Raw genomic sequence first — 13,716 nt, forward strand, 5'->3', positions numbered from 1 at the left:
GATTAATAAACTTATTTTATTTATGATTTATAGTAGCACGAGAGAATCTAACTTTCTGCTCAAGTAAAGCCATAAATATCTTTTTTTCTATTATTTTTAGGATGAAATAAATTTTAAAGTTTCATTTTAGCATCTGGCTGTCAATTACTATCCATCAGTTATTCTTTTCTACGTTATCCTGAAAAGGTTTTCCCTGGTAAATGCTATTTCATATCTTTTTCAAAAAAATCACGTGAAAAGTGTGAAAGCATTAAATGATGCCTACCTAAACTTAAATATGATTTTTATCTCAGTTGCATATTTCTTTTATACAGTATGTCACTCGATTTGCTGTGAATTAGAAATTTTAGTGTTTCTTTTCATATCAAATCACATGTTAAAAATATTATCTGGTAGCTAGAACTGTTCTACTGTGATTGAAGACATCCCCAGCCCCTTTAATTCTGCATGTTTCTGCTGTGGGCAGCAGTCCTTAGGTATACTGTGTAAATACAGAATAATAGGCTTGACATCAATACAGATATTCACACCTTCTGTAGCAAACCAGAACCCACCATTAATTTGTTTCATTGACAGAGCGCATCCATTTTCTAAACTGTTGCAGGGCTGTGCACTATAATTAAGATTGTCAAATGATATCTTACTTTTATGAAATTTTGAAGTGATTAAGATCTTTTGTGAGCAAGAATCTTGGTGAGCTAGTATATATTTGTTCACAGAAGTTCAGTCAGTTCTGTGTTTTGCAGACAGGTGGATGGTAACGTGCTGATCAAAGCTTCTCAACCATATTGAGAATAAAATAGCTACCAAAATATAGCATAAGCTTTACTGGATTATACTATGTAATTTTGAGTCTTTCATAATATTCATAGAGAGGACATTGGCATTACTGAAGGAGAAGGAACCATGAGGGACACATTATGGGATGGGAACAGAGAAAACTTTAAAGACGGTTTTGCTTTTTAATGGAAGGCAATGGAAGCTATACTCCTAAGGGTAAATTTTCTAAAGGACACAATTGAAGTAGAAAATTAAACTAATGATTGCCAGTGAAGCAAACTTTGGAGTAAGTGAACTGCTTTCAAAAATAGGATTTACATGTAGTTCAAAAATTTTTCCCATATTAATATTGTTGAACTATTTGCCAAATGGCAAAAGCTATCTGAAATAAAGTAAATAAATTGCTTCTGAAATCTGTAAGAAGCAAAATAATGTCAGCAATGTGCCTGGAGTCAGGATTCCAGCACCATCTTCCTCTTTTCTGGAATGTCTTTCACTACATCACAATAAATGCTCATTCCAGAATTACTTTTGATTCTGGCAAACTGGAAAATTATGAAAATCTGATGTTTAACTAGGCATTCCAGAGTCTGTTGTTTCTATGTTTTTTTCAAGAGACACTTAACTTCCAGCACAATTAAATAAGAATTACTTTTAAGTAGCTGTATCCTTATTTTAAAATATGGATACCTACTCCTTATAGCTGAGAAACTGACTTTCAAGTTCAGTGGCCCAAACCCCAAAACTCACAGCATTTGGGATCAAGCAGCTGATCAATCTGAAACAAATATCGATTTTGCTTTATATTTTAATGTGTGTAAATATAGTCTTGAACCCTTTCTTTGAAATGAAAATGAAAGTACTTCATCTGAACTTAAATATTTTGATTTTCAAATTTTCTTCTTTTCAGGAAAATTGACACAAAGTCAGAGTATCGGTTGTATTTTTTCATAAATAACAATTCAAAACACTTCCAAATGCACTTTAATTTTTATTTAAATTAAGGCAGTTCATCATAATTTGATGAGGCAAGTCTATGTTTATAAAAACATATCATATTTATATGTCAGGAAAACATGTCAAAGTGGTTTTTTTTAGTCTATTTCTGAATCAGAAAAGGTGTTAAATGCACCTGTGATGAGACCTTGTGTCAACCAGAGGTTCTAAGTAGGTCTAATGTTTCTGTTTTGTTTGAAGTGAATATAACATCACCCACATGAAAAGCTTACAAACTCTAAAGATAGGCCTTAATAAAAAGCCAATTCAAAATTAGAGCTTTTTATAAGTGGACCAGCCCTGCTAAAGTGGGTGATAAAAATGTAAGTTAAAATGTTTCTTAAAGAAACCTCCCCTTACAAGGCTGGCTCCTTCAGCCTGGTTCTCACTTTAGAACTCAGAACTTGGTGCCTATGACAAGTATCTTTCTTGCTACCACCTCTGAGTCTTGCTTACATGTCTGCTTGTTGGTTGTTATTAGACAGATCACAGGAAATTTTGCTGCTTGTTTGGGTTTCTGCCTTCCTTAGTCTCATCCATGCTGCTTATCCAGCAGCAGCCTTGTTCAGCTGACTACGCTCAGTTGCTCACTGGGAAGGAATAAATTGTTCCTGACAGCAACCGAGGCACAGTGTCCAGACAGTCACTTCAGCCAGCCACAGACTATTGGCAGAGACAGCACAGGCCACTCAACAACGGACACTGTTAATCATATTTCAACATTATAAACACACAAATACATTTTTCAATGGAATTGGTTTTTAGAATTGATTTTTTTCAAAACTAAACCTAACATTGTCTATACTGCAAAAGGAAAAAAAACCCCGAGCGATGGTTAAAGTAGTCATAGATGTTCAACTTTATCAGCTTCACAGCTTTTCCATGACAGAATAATGTTTGTAGTTACACTTGATAACTCCCTGTTTAAAACTTTACTCTTTACCCCATACTCCATCATACCATTAGGTCTACCTGATAGATGAAATGACTCAATTCATTGTACTGGCAAATACATACACCACCAAGTCTTCTGCTCAGTTACTAGACAGTAATATGGTAAATATCAACATTTAATTTCACCAGTCATTAGAACCTTCATGAATGTATAACACATCCTCTAGTCATCCACAAGTATCATCTCTACATTTTTGTTGACTTTTTTCATTTAAAAAAAAAACCCAAACAACAAAACAAATTTTAGCAGTAAAGTCAGGTTCGTTGTAAAAGTTAAGAGCTTTATATAAGTACATCAGTAAAAAATAACCTAACTTGTAAGGCAGATACAAGTATCACTATTGGGATAGCTGTAATAGTCATTGATTATTGGTTTGTATCGTTTGGCAATAAATTGTAGCTCTTTCTGATAAAATATACATGACAAATTAAACTGGATGATCGCATTTCATGCTATAGATTATTAATAAACTGGCCAATTATACAAATATGTAATCATTTGAGACTGAAAGTCAAATCTAAATAGAAAATTTCAGTGAAGCCTGGGAAATCTATCTAATTAATCTGAAGGATATTTTGGAGGATGCTCCTTTTCTGACCACATGCTGCAGAATGATTCCTTCTGTTTCCACAGAAGAAATGTTTAGTTCTCAGAGCTGCAGGAAAAAGTTCTTAAATATTGGAGAATTTAAAATTTTGGCTATGTAGCTCAAAAACTATTAAAAATATAAATTAAGTTTGAGGTAGACATATGTAAATGAAAATACTCATAATTTTGGGGGTCTCAGTCCTGCCTCCTAAATATACACAATGTCACCTATCATCTTGTTTAACTATTAAAGAGGAACATAAATGGTAAGAAAATAGCATACATGAGATTTTCAGAGAATGTTGGTCAGAATGCATCTGGCCACCAAGTTACATGAATTCTTTCTAAGCTCTGGTGGGATCAGATTTACAGAGGACAGTAGATATCTGTCTGCTCACATGTTGTAATCAATCCCTTTCTTTTCATAAAATAAAAATCTGAATATTTTTTTCAGAACTCCTTAGAGAGACAATATTAGAAGTTGAGAAATATGCTGTTAGTAATAATTCATATTGTTTATTAGATATGGTGGAACATAATTATCAGTTGCATTGTATGCCTGTCCCTTTTAATCACTTAGGTTAAGTCAAATGACTTATTTCATAATATGGTGAAATAGAATAGTAGACTTGTCTGATATAAATACTAAGGCCAGAACTAATTTAATCAGTATTGTAGTTAGACTTTTTTCTTTACATAGTGTCTGTTGCTGCACCTTGATTTGTTGGTAGTGTTACTCTAACTAAAACAAATGGGATAAATGGTAATAACAGTGTATACATACAAACAAAGCAAAACAAACCAAGGAAAAACATCACCAGCTAATTTTACATAGAACTGCAACTCTTGTCTCTATCCAGTCAGGTTTAAAGAAACAGGATTCACAGTGTTAATCTGAGCTTACTTTTATATAACTGGAAAATTCATGTTCATGCTGTAAACAAGTGGGTCCAATTTCATTTATTTTGGCCTGTAGGTTTTATAAAACTCACTGAAGCTGTTTCTGTGAATGCCATCTCATTATTTTATGTTTCACTATAGACAATTTTGAGGAACTTTAAATGAAAGATGCTATATCAAAATAAATTTACTTGACTATTGCATGTAAAATTAGGAAATGCTTTTCAACTGTCTTGGATTTTTTTCATTCAAATATGGCTTTTCAGTGTTCTTATGCTCCCCAGTACATGCAGTAAGGAAAAAACAGGAAAACAGTGTCAAATTATAGACAAAAAGTTCATGTTTCTTCTGATACGTTTCTTTTACAGCAGCTGCTTTTTACTTTATTTCTAGCCACAGTAGAATTTTCTACACTTTTACAGATGGTAGTTTTTGCATGAAGCGCGTATTTAATACACATCTATTACAAAGGAATTAATAACTAATGTTAGTGAGACATGTTAAGGTGGATGGAACGCTAATCAAACATATACAGTGCATTAATTCTTTTGGAGTATTTTGGGGGAGAAGGTGATCACCTTGTTTTGCAAAAGAACCAGCAACTACCTAAAGCTAATGGTTTTCAGCTATGCCTTCTGTCTCAGTACCTTCCAGTCAATCATTAATCCTTAAGCGGTGACTTGAACTTGATTATTACTTAATAAGTCACAAAGGATGTTAATGAAATCTAAGAAATCTCTAGGTTATCCCCAGAGACAATGGCTTCTGGAGTAGATAGAGAATAATGCTTTACAGTCTACAGAAATTCATATTTATGAATTTAAAGAGTTAAGAAGTCTGCCTGCATGCATCCTAACAGGCAATACCATCAAAAGCCTGTGAGAATATTTTTATTTCTATGATACCTGCTGATGTAAATATTATGAAAGACGGAAAAGAACAGTTATGAGTGATGTCTGTGTATTAGAAACTTACTAGGGAAGGGTACAGATGAAGAAAGGTGAAACAGTCAGATTTGTCAAGTTGGTGTCAGAAATAAAGAACCGTTCCAGTTTCTTCAGATATGTAAATTTATCATCACCACCACAGCACTGGTGAAATCTCCTTAGGCCAGTGACAGCTTTGTCTGCTCCCTGCTGCATGACATCTGCCCCTAAATTTGCAAAGCAATACACAGAAATTTAGCTTTGTAACTCCCACTACAAACGAAAGTGCTGCAGATCTGAAACCCAGTTTTTAAAGAAATTACCTAGAAACTATTGTGTGTCTTTTGCAAGTGGTACACATCAGAATTAAGAACAAATCATTACTAAACTAACAAATTTATCTGTGAAACACATATTGTGTATTATCTTATGTTATAAATTACAATTGAGACAGCAAACATGCTTTCTTCAGTTATGGGTCCAGGCCATGGCTCACAGGATAAAATGTTTACCTGGAACAACCATATCTGTTGCCATTGAGAAATGACCTCCAGAATAGCAGTATGGTGTATACATCATTTCATATGCCAGAATAGTCACCTCATAGAGCTTTATTCTGTGTCTGGTAAGAAGGTATCCATTACTTTCAGGTTTCTGCTTTTTCTCAGCACCAAAGAAAACAATTCCCTGTACGCTGTTTTTGTGTCAACACTACCAACTGCAGCAAATTGAGGATAGGAAAGAATATACATACACACATACACTTGACCTTATACTGAAGACTTAATGATACATGAGGAAAGGAGCAGACAACAAGAAGGTAAGAGTTGCAAGTGGCTACAAAGCATTCTGGAAGAATGGGAAGATCCTGGTGGTGGCATGTATCACTCAGTCTTTTTCTGGCTGGACAAATGAAACTAGTCTTGAGACTGGTACTAGTGTTTGAGTGCCAAAGGATGCAGACTGATCTGGATCCATTTGCTTGACTCCACGTGCTTACCTGAGGTCTCCAGGTGACAAGCCTTATCCCTTTGGGCTCCATCACTTCTTGTTAGGAAAAGAGCCATACCCAGGTCATGACTTCGGACAGCTCAGCACCTAGGAGCTGTTGTTTCTTTCCACTGATGACAGTTTCAATAACCTGACTATTGTAAACTTACTTGCCTTGGTAAGGTGAAATTCATCAGGGCACATCTTTAGACGTCTAAATACAATTGAAACCCCAGTCTTCCTACCCTGAGCTACAGTCACCTTCTGTAAGTCATTGGTACGTACTTATATCCACAATAAAATTAATGGGCTTTGAATGGCACAGATGGTCATTGCTATCAAACTCTACAGTTTAGAAATCACCAGAGGTATAAAACCAAAAGATAAGCTTAGCTACTCAATATAATCATCTTTAGGAAGCCTTTTGCAGCATGCAGAGCAAGGTGTTTTTGACAGATTACGATATGTTCCCTTGTTTTTCTTTTTTCTGTCCAACCTCTTTTCTCCAGGGTGACTTAGATCTCCCATGAAGGTTTTTCCAAATAGTGTCACCACACTTGTATATACCTTTGAAAAAAGAAGAGAAGGAAGAGGAAGGGAAGGGAACATTGCACTTTTGAGTAATTTGACATTCATTGTGAAAGTTCATAATTCTGACTGTGACTAGCATAGTTCCAGATTAAGTTGCATTTTTGTCACTTCATGTTATGCTATTCTGGTTTGACGTAACTGGATGTGATCAAAATAAACATGAATTAATCAGACATCTACATTTATTTTTTTTAATCTGACAGAGCCACTCTAATGCTGTATTAAGAGTAAAGCTACAGAAGCACGGAAAATAAAGCCACTTGACAGATTTTTTAAAATTCTGGATCATTATTTTAAAGTTTTATAAACTGAGTTTAAAATATTATTTTATCAAGTCAAAGCTGTTACTTGTTCATGTCTGTGCATATTTTCTCAGGAAAAGTAATGAGAAAATGGATTAATTGCATTCACTGTCACATAAATTTTGAAACCAGAAGAGGATTAACAGTAACATTTTCTGCCTTTAATATTTCATAGTTGAAAGAAATAAAAGCAGGTGTTGTAGAATGAAATAGAGGCGTTTGGTTCTTCTGCAATTAATACTTTAAAATGATAACTACATATTCATTCTTCCAAAAAGTGTTCACATTAAATGACATAATAAACCAAGGATCTATAATGGTGGGTTTAATACTATAAAATTTACACAGATACTGAGAGAAATAGAGAATTATGTTTGTCCACTCAAATGCAGATTAATCAATACTAATCACTTTTTTGCCTACCTTTACATTTCATTCAGCAGTAAGAAGGTATCTTAATATAATATGTGGGACATATTATTCTTGCATGCTTTACACAAAGAAGGAAGCAGGAAGCTATCTGACAGAGTGAAAGGGAGACAAACCTCAGTCCAGGGCCCTTGCTCCACCTGAACAGAATGTACTTGGCTTTAACTAACAGGGCAAGAAAGCATACTGCTTTCCCATGCACTACGCTTCTCAGGATCAAGGAGTCTTGCCTATGCAATTCAAATTAATATATTTCTGTGACTGAAGGTGAGATATTATATCATCTTGTGGCTTTTCATTTTTTTTTAAACACTCCATGAACCATAAATCTATATATAATCTCTAACTGTAGACACATACATGTGTGTCTTTTCTCTGTGCTTTTAAATAAGTGTAAGCACAGCAGTAATACGTTTCACTATGCGCTCCCTGATAACAAATCAAAGGATATAATTTACACACTATTTAAACAAATCACGACATTCCCCAGTTGGTGCTCAAATGGACCTTGGAACAGCCAATTTCCTTGGAAAAAAATGAGGACCCAGTGACAATACAGAGAAGCTTCCACTTCTATAAATGAACTAGAATGAATATGGTTGGTTTAGATATAGGCTGCATCTGTGCAATAAGCATCTTGCCATTCAGATATCTGTGGTTTCAGTAGCTCTACTGGAGTGAATATATCCAAAACTCCAAGCATTGAACCTAAGCCTTTTCTCTTTTCTCTCTAGAGTATTCATCATAATTATGCCAACTTGAATTGCATGCAGAAACATGTAATTAAAAATTGTACTACAATTTCATTTATATGTGGGAAATATAGACCTGAAAATAGAATGTTCTAATCAAAACATTACATTCTAAACAGGCAACAAATTAGTTTGATTAGTTATTGTGCAAACTGTTGCCCTAAGAAGCCATCTGTAAATAAAGAAAATTGGAAAAATATTGGAATTTCTGAACAGCCATAATACTGACTTGCTTTTGCATTTCCTCACCATGTAGTCCCAATGTGACATTGCAGAATCTGCACAGTAACAGTGTAGTATGAATATGTAAATATGCCAAATATGCTTTAAGCTCCAGTCCAGCATGTATATAAAACAGAAAGTTATTGCATGCTCTGAAACTGAGCATTAAGCTCTCCACATTTGCTAACATTAATCCAAACTACTCTATGTACTACAACTTGAAAGATGTTCAATTAAAACTCATTCTGCCTGGTATAAATTACTATTATTATGTTGTGAAACAAAACCTGGAAATATCTGCTAACTTGTTATATGTGCACTGCCCTTACTCTCACCTCACTCCCAGACAGTGATTTCAGAAAATTGCCTTTAGTTATTTAAAATTCTGTCATGAGCTGTTTTAAGAAAAACAATGAAGAGCTGAGTACATGCATAATTTTTTGAGAACTTCATAGTTTAGGCTACTGAATAATGACTGCTGGCAATAGCTGTATTTTGAACATTGACTGTTATTTCCAGGTTGGAAAAGTTTACTTACACACACACACATACACACACACATTTTATTAGGCTGATATTCTTTGCTGTTGTCCTTTGATTTGTCTTAAACTATACCAAGAACAATAAGATGCAAAATGATTTTTAGGTCTCAATTCACAGAAAAATAAATCATTCATGTATTGCTTTGATGAGAAAAAAACAGCTGATGCAAAGTTGCAGTCATTCTCTCTCATATTTTAATAATATTCATTAAAGTGAACTGTGTAGATTAGGTAGCCAAACATAAATTCTGTAATTCTCAGACAAGAAAGGACACATGTAAGTATCTAAATTACAGTCTAATCACAGAGTGGTTATTTGATTGCTAGAAATGTCATATTAATAATATGGAAAGCTTAATTTTCATATTAGTACAGTTAAGGCATTTATTTTGAAAAAAACTATTGTGAATACTGATAAAACGAGGTGTCACTATTCTTATTTCTATAAAAATTATTTGATTCCCCCCTGAATTTCCAAATTAGAAAGGTCCTTAAACACATGTCTAACAGATATATAGGTAATCCTTCTACCATCCACTTGTACTTAATAGCAAGCGTAAGCCAGCCAACATTTTCTGAAATATGGCTGACTCCTGGGAGTTTCGCATAGCCAAAGACAGAACATTAAAATGAACGCAATTAAAAACTTGGCCATATTTTCAATACCATCACTTCCTAAACTCCCAATGAGAGCTATAAAATCAAGCCGATTTTGCGAAAGCATATGAGGACATCACTCTTGCATACTGAATAACTTTCATGTTTTTCAGTGATACCTGACAGAGTCTGTGAGGCCTTCAGGAATCTCCAGCATCTTTCTCTGCTCCCCAGCAGTACTTGTGGCTTTCCTAATATAGCTTGAGACATATCTGCTAGGAAAAGCCTGAACAAAGTGTCTCTAGGCCCTAGAGGCCGATGTGATCGGCTAGTAAACTCTTCATATACTCATGGGATTATTGAGACCTCAAGGGCCCTGCTGCAGAATTGCTCCAGCTCAGATCCCAGCATGGTTTTGCAGTGAATCTCCTGATCATCTTTGCTTTGCCAGAAGTTGCAATCTAGGATCACTATCCCTGTGCTTACCTTGCTACTAGGAGGAGGCCACTGAACCAGACTATATCTGGTCCATAGTAAACACTCCCAAAACAGATAAATTGCAAGTATCAGCTCCCTAATGGAAACCATTGCACCCTACAGATCCATTCTTTTTGTGCCAATGTACTTTCTCACACAGGCATAGCCTAAATGCTTCTAAGCATTTCAGGGCATTTAGAGTTGCAGGCTGGCATCTTGATAGTTATTGTAATATTAATTTGTGTGTCTTTATATGTAATTATTTTTAAAGATGTAAGCAATGCACTATAGCTATTCTGTAATCAGTTTTCAATTTGGCACAAATTTTGTTATAGTTTGATAGACTAAATTCAGACCAATGGAAATATGACTCACTTAAACCAAGAAATTACCAAACTGAAAATTATGTAAATTATAATTTTAATGCAGAATTTAGTACATCTGGATTGTAAATGAATGAATTTACTGAATTTATTCCCCTAACTGAATTGACCACTGTGATGTGTTGAGGGACATCCATGCTAATTGCAAAATGTACTCTGTCCAGAAAAGCTGATTGATCCAAGTTATTAAAAATTACAACTCTAAAGACAAAAGAAACCCACTTACCTGGTAGCCCTCTGGTTCTCCTGGTCAGAGATAATACTTCACTTATTTTATGTTTTAAGTACTTCAAAGTCATTTAGCTATTTGCAAATATCATATTAAATGGCTAAGAGAGAAAAGTAGGAGAAATTTCATCGAATTTTACAAAATACCAAGCTAGCAGACAGAAGATCTAACTTACAGGTCTCAGCCTTGTCAGCTGGCATTACCTGGTTCACAAGATGTCTGAGATATTAAACAACTGCAGTGCAAGTATTTTCTTTACTTTGATAAATGTACTTATGCATCATCAACAGTCAGACAGAGGAGCTGGATCATGAAAAATATTAATGGCTGGACTTTTTTTTTGAGTATGACTCAATCACAAAAGAGGAAAAGAAAACCACATAAGCAAAATCCTTTTTTGTAAATACAGGAGAAAATAAATAAAAGTCATTAAGACATTCATCACGACATAGCAATATTCTTTATATATTGCCCATTATTCCATTAGTCAAACTTCCCTTTTTTAATACAGGATTGTATCCATTAATCTGAACCTATTAAAATAGTGTCAGACAAATATGCTTGATATATGCCAGATCCCTTCTAATTTAATTACTAGTGGGTAACATTTTGAAATATGTCTAAGTTGCTTAGGAACCCTTTGAATCATGGCCTGTACTTAAAGACTTTGGCAAATTTAATCCTTTTGTATAAACTAATTTCTGAAATTAAGGACAAAAAAGCCTGTTTTTTTTCATATAAAAAACTTCACGGGCATCGCAAAAGACTGAATTATGATCATCTGTTACTAGCACAGAGGAACAGAATTGCAAATCAATGGACCAAAACAAATCCATAGAGAAGGAGTCCTAAATGACAGATAAAAGAATGACAAGATTCAAATCCTTAATCTTTTTTGGTTCCTTCAAAGAGATGCAAAGGAAAAGTAGAGTATTGGAGATAACCAAAGAGGAATGGCAAACTGTATTGCTGTGAGTACTACTCTCACCATTCACCATCTCCTGCAACATCAGGATCTCATTTGGCAGCACTGATGTGGCTCACAGCTGCACTGAGCAGACCAGCCATAGGTGGGAACCTATGCTCCCAGTAGTGGATTCTACCTGGATGTTATATTGTGTTTTGCTGCCTTTTCCTCATGTTTCTTTTTAATTCTATCTTATCACACCCCCCTTTTCCTTTTTCTTTTTCCTTTTTTTTCTTTTTATTTATTTTAGAGTTTAATAACTAGTTCTCAAAGTATGCATAAAATTCTACCCTGTGTATATCCACTAAATTAAGCAAGATTTTTTTTCAGTAACCGTTAGCTAACTGCTAACCCGCCCTTCTCCTTATACCTAGTTAGCTAACCACATCCAGTGCATTATTTTCTATAGCATAGATAGTAACTTTAACATCTTGATTATGACAGAATTAAACAGATTGCTAAATAGGAAATCAGTCTCATCTGGGGCATTGGAAGCATTAGGCATCATTAAGCACACATCTTGTGCGCAGTGGGAGAAAGAGAGGTACTTGCCATTGTTACTAAGCATTAGCATCGGTAAAACAAACCCTATACAGTTAGTAGAAGGCAACTAACAGGAAATCTCACACCCTTGGCTTCTTTGGAAACGGTGACAAATACATGAGGTTTTGTTCATTGTATATTTACTCACATAGTAGATAAATTTTATCTTTAAGTAACATCTGGGTAAATTCTTTGGTTCAAGATATTGGTGCATGCAATACAGAAATACTAAAGAGAAAAACAAACAAAAATATGGTATTTAAAAAGTAGAACAAAAAAGAAATGGTACTCATGGAGACTGTGTACCCAAATCTGAGGTTTTTTTGTAGCGTACTGCCATATTGAAAAACTGCCCAGTTTATGCAGTTTAACCACAGTTAGTGGTTCATTGATTTATTAATGATGTTATTAACAAGCGATGAATGAATTATACATCAGGATCAATATCAATAATGCAACAGATATAGTCATGATACTAACCACTTACAAAGTTTGGTAAACAGCCATGCTCACACACAGGGTTATGGGCAGAGCTCCCCACATGGTCAGGTGAGTTACCAGTCCATCCCCTCACCTGTGACTGAAGGTTTCCTGATTGCATACTCCTGTGGGAGATGTAGGGGCTGTGGCTTCAACATATACCCCTGCCACTTCCTACAATCCACTAATCCACATACTGGTGAGAAAGCACCTCACAAATGTTTTCACACACACCCCCCCACACACCCCCACACACCCACCCCACCCCATTAAGCCATTTGTTGTCAGGCCCTTCTTACTGAGGTCAAGAAAGAACCCTGCACCATCTCTTTTTCACCTTACCCCCCATGCCAACCCAGTGCAAACCAAAAATTTAGCCAGGGAGCATGAGAGCTGAATTGCATCTTCATAAGGAATTGTTTCTAGCATCAGAGAGAAAAAGCAGGGATGATAAAATATTTTTAACTCTTCTAGGAAAAGTTTTGGAAATATCTCTTTATATTTCTACACCAATTTCAAGAGCAAGTAAGTTAGCATAAAGGGTTGGGGTAGGTTAACCCTGGCCAGCAGCCAGAACCAAATCTTGCTCATTCCCTTCCCCTCTTCCATGAACTGGGGAGAACACAGAATGAAGAAGATTTTTGGATTGAGATGAGGACAGTTTAATAGGGAAAGCAAAGGCTGTGCACACAAGCAAAGCAAAAAGAGCATTCACTACAGATGTCCAGCCACTTCCTGGGAAGCAGGGTCTCAGCTTGTGTAACCAAATGTTGCTTGGGAAGACAAATGCCATAAACATGAATGATACTCCTTCCTTGAGCTTTTATTGCTGAGCACGTCATATGATATGGAATATCCCTTTGGTCACTTGGGCTCAGCTGTCCTGGCTGTGTCCCCTCCCAAACATTTGCCTACCCCCCCCCCCAGCCTACTTTCTTGTGGCAGGAGGGAAGGAGAGAAGGCCCTGATGCTGTGTGAGCGCTGTTCGGCAATAGCCAAAATACTGGTATGTTACCAACACAGTTTTAGCCACAAATTCAAAGCACAGCACCATATGGTCTTCTATG

Source organism: Falco peregrinus, chromosome 3 (genome assembly GCF_023634155.1).
Source record: "Falco peregrinus isolate bFalPer1 chromosome 3, bFalPer1.pri, whole genome shotgun sequence".
Lineage (NCBI taxonomy): Eukaryota > Metazoa > Chordata > Aves > Falconiformes > Falconidae > Falco > Falco peregrinus.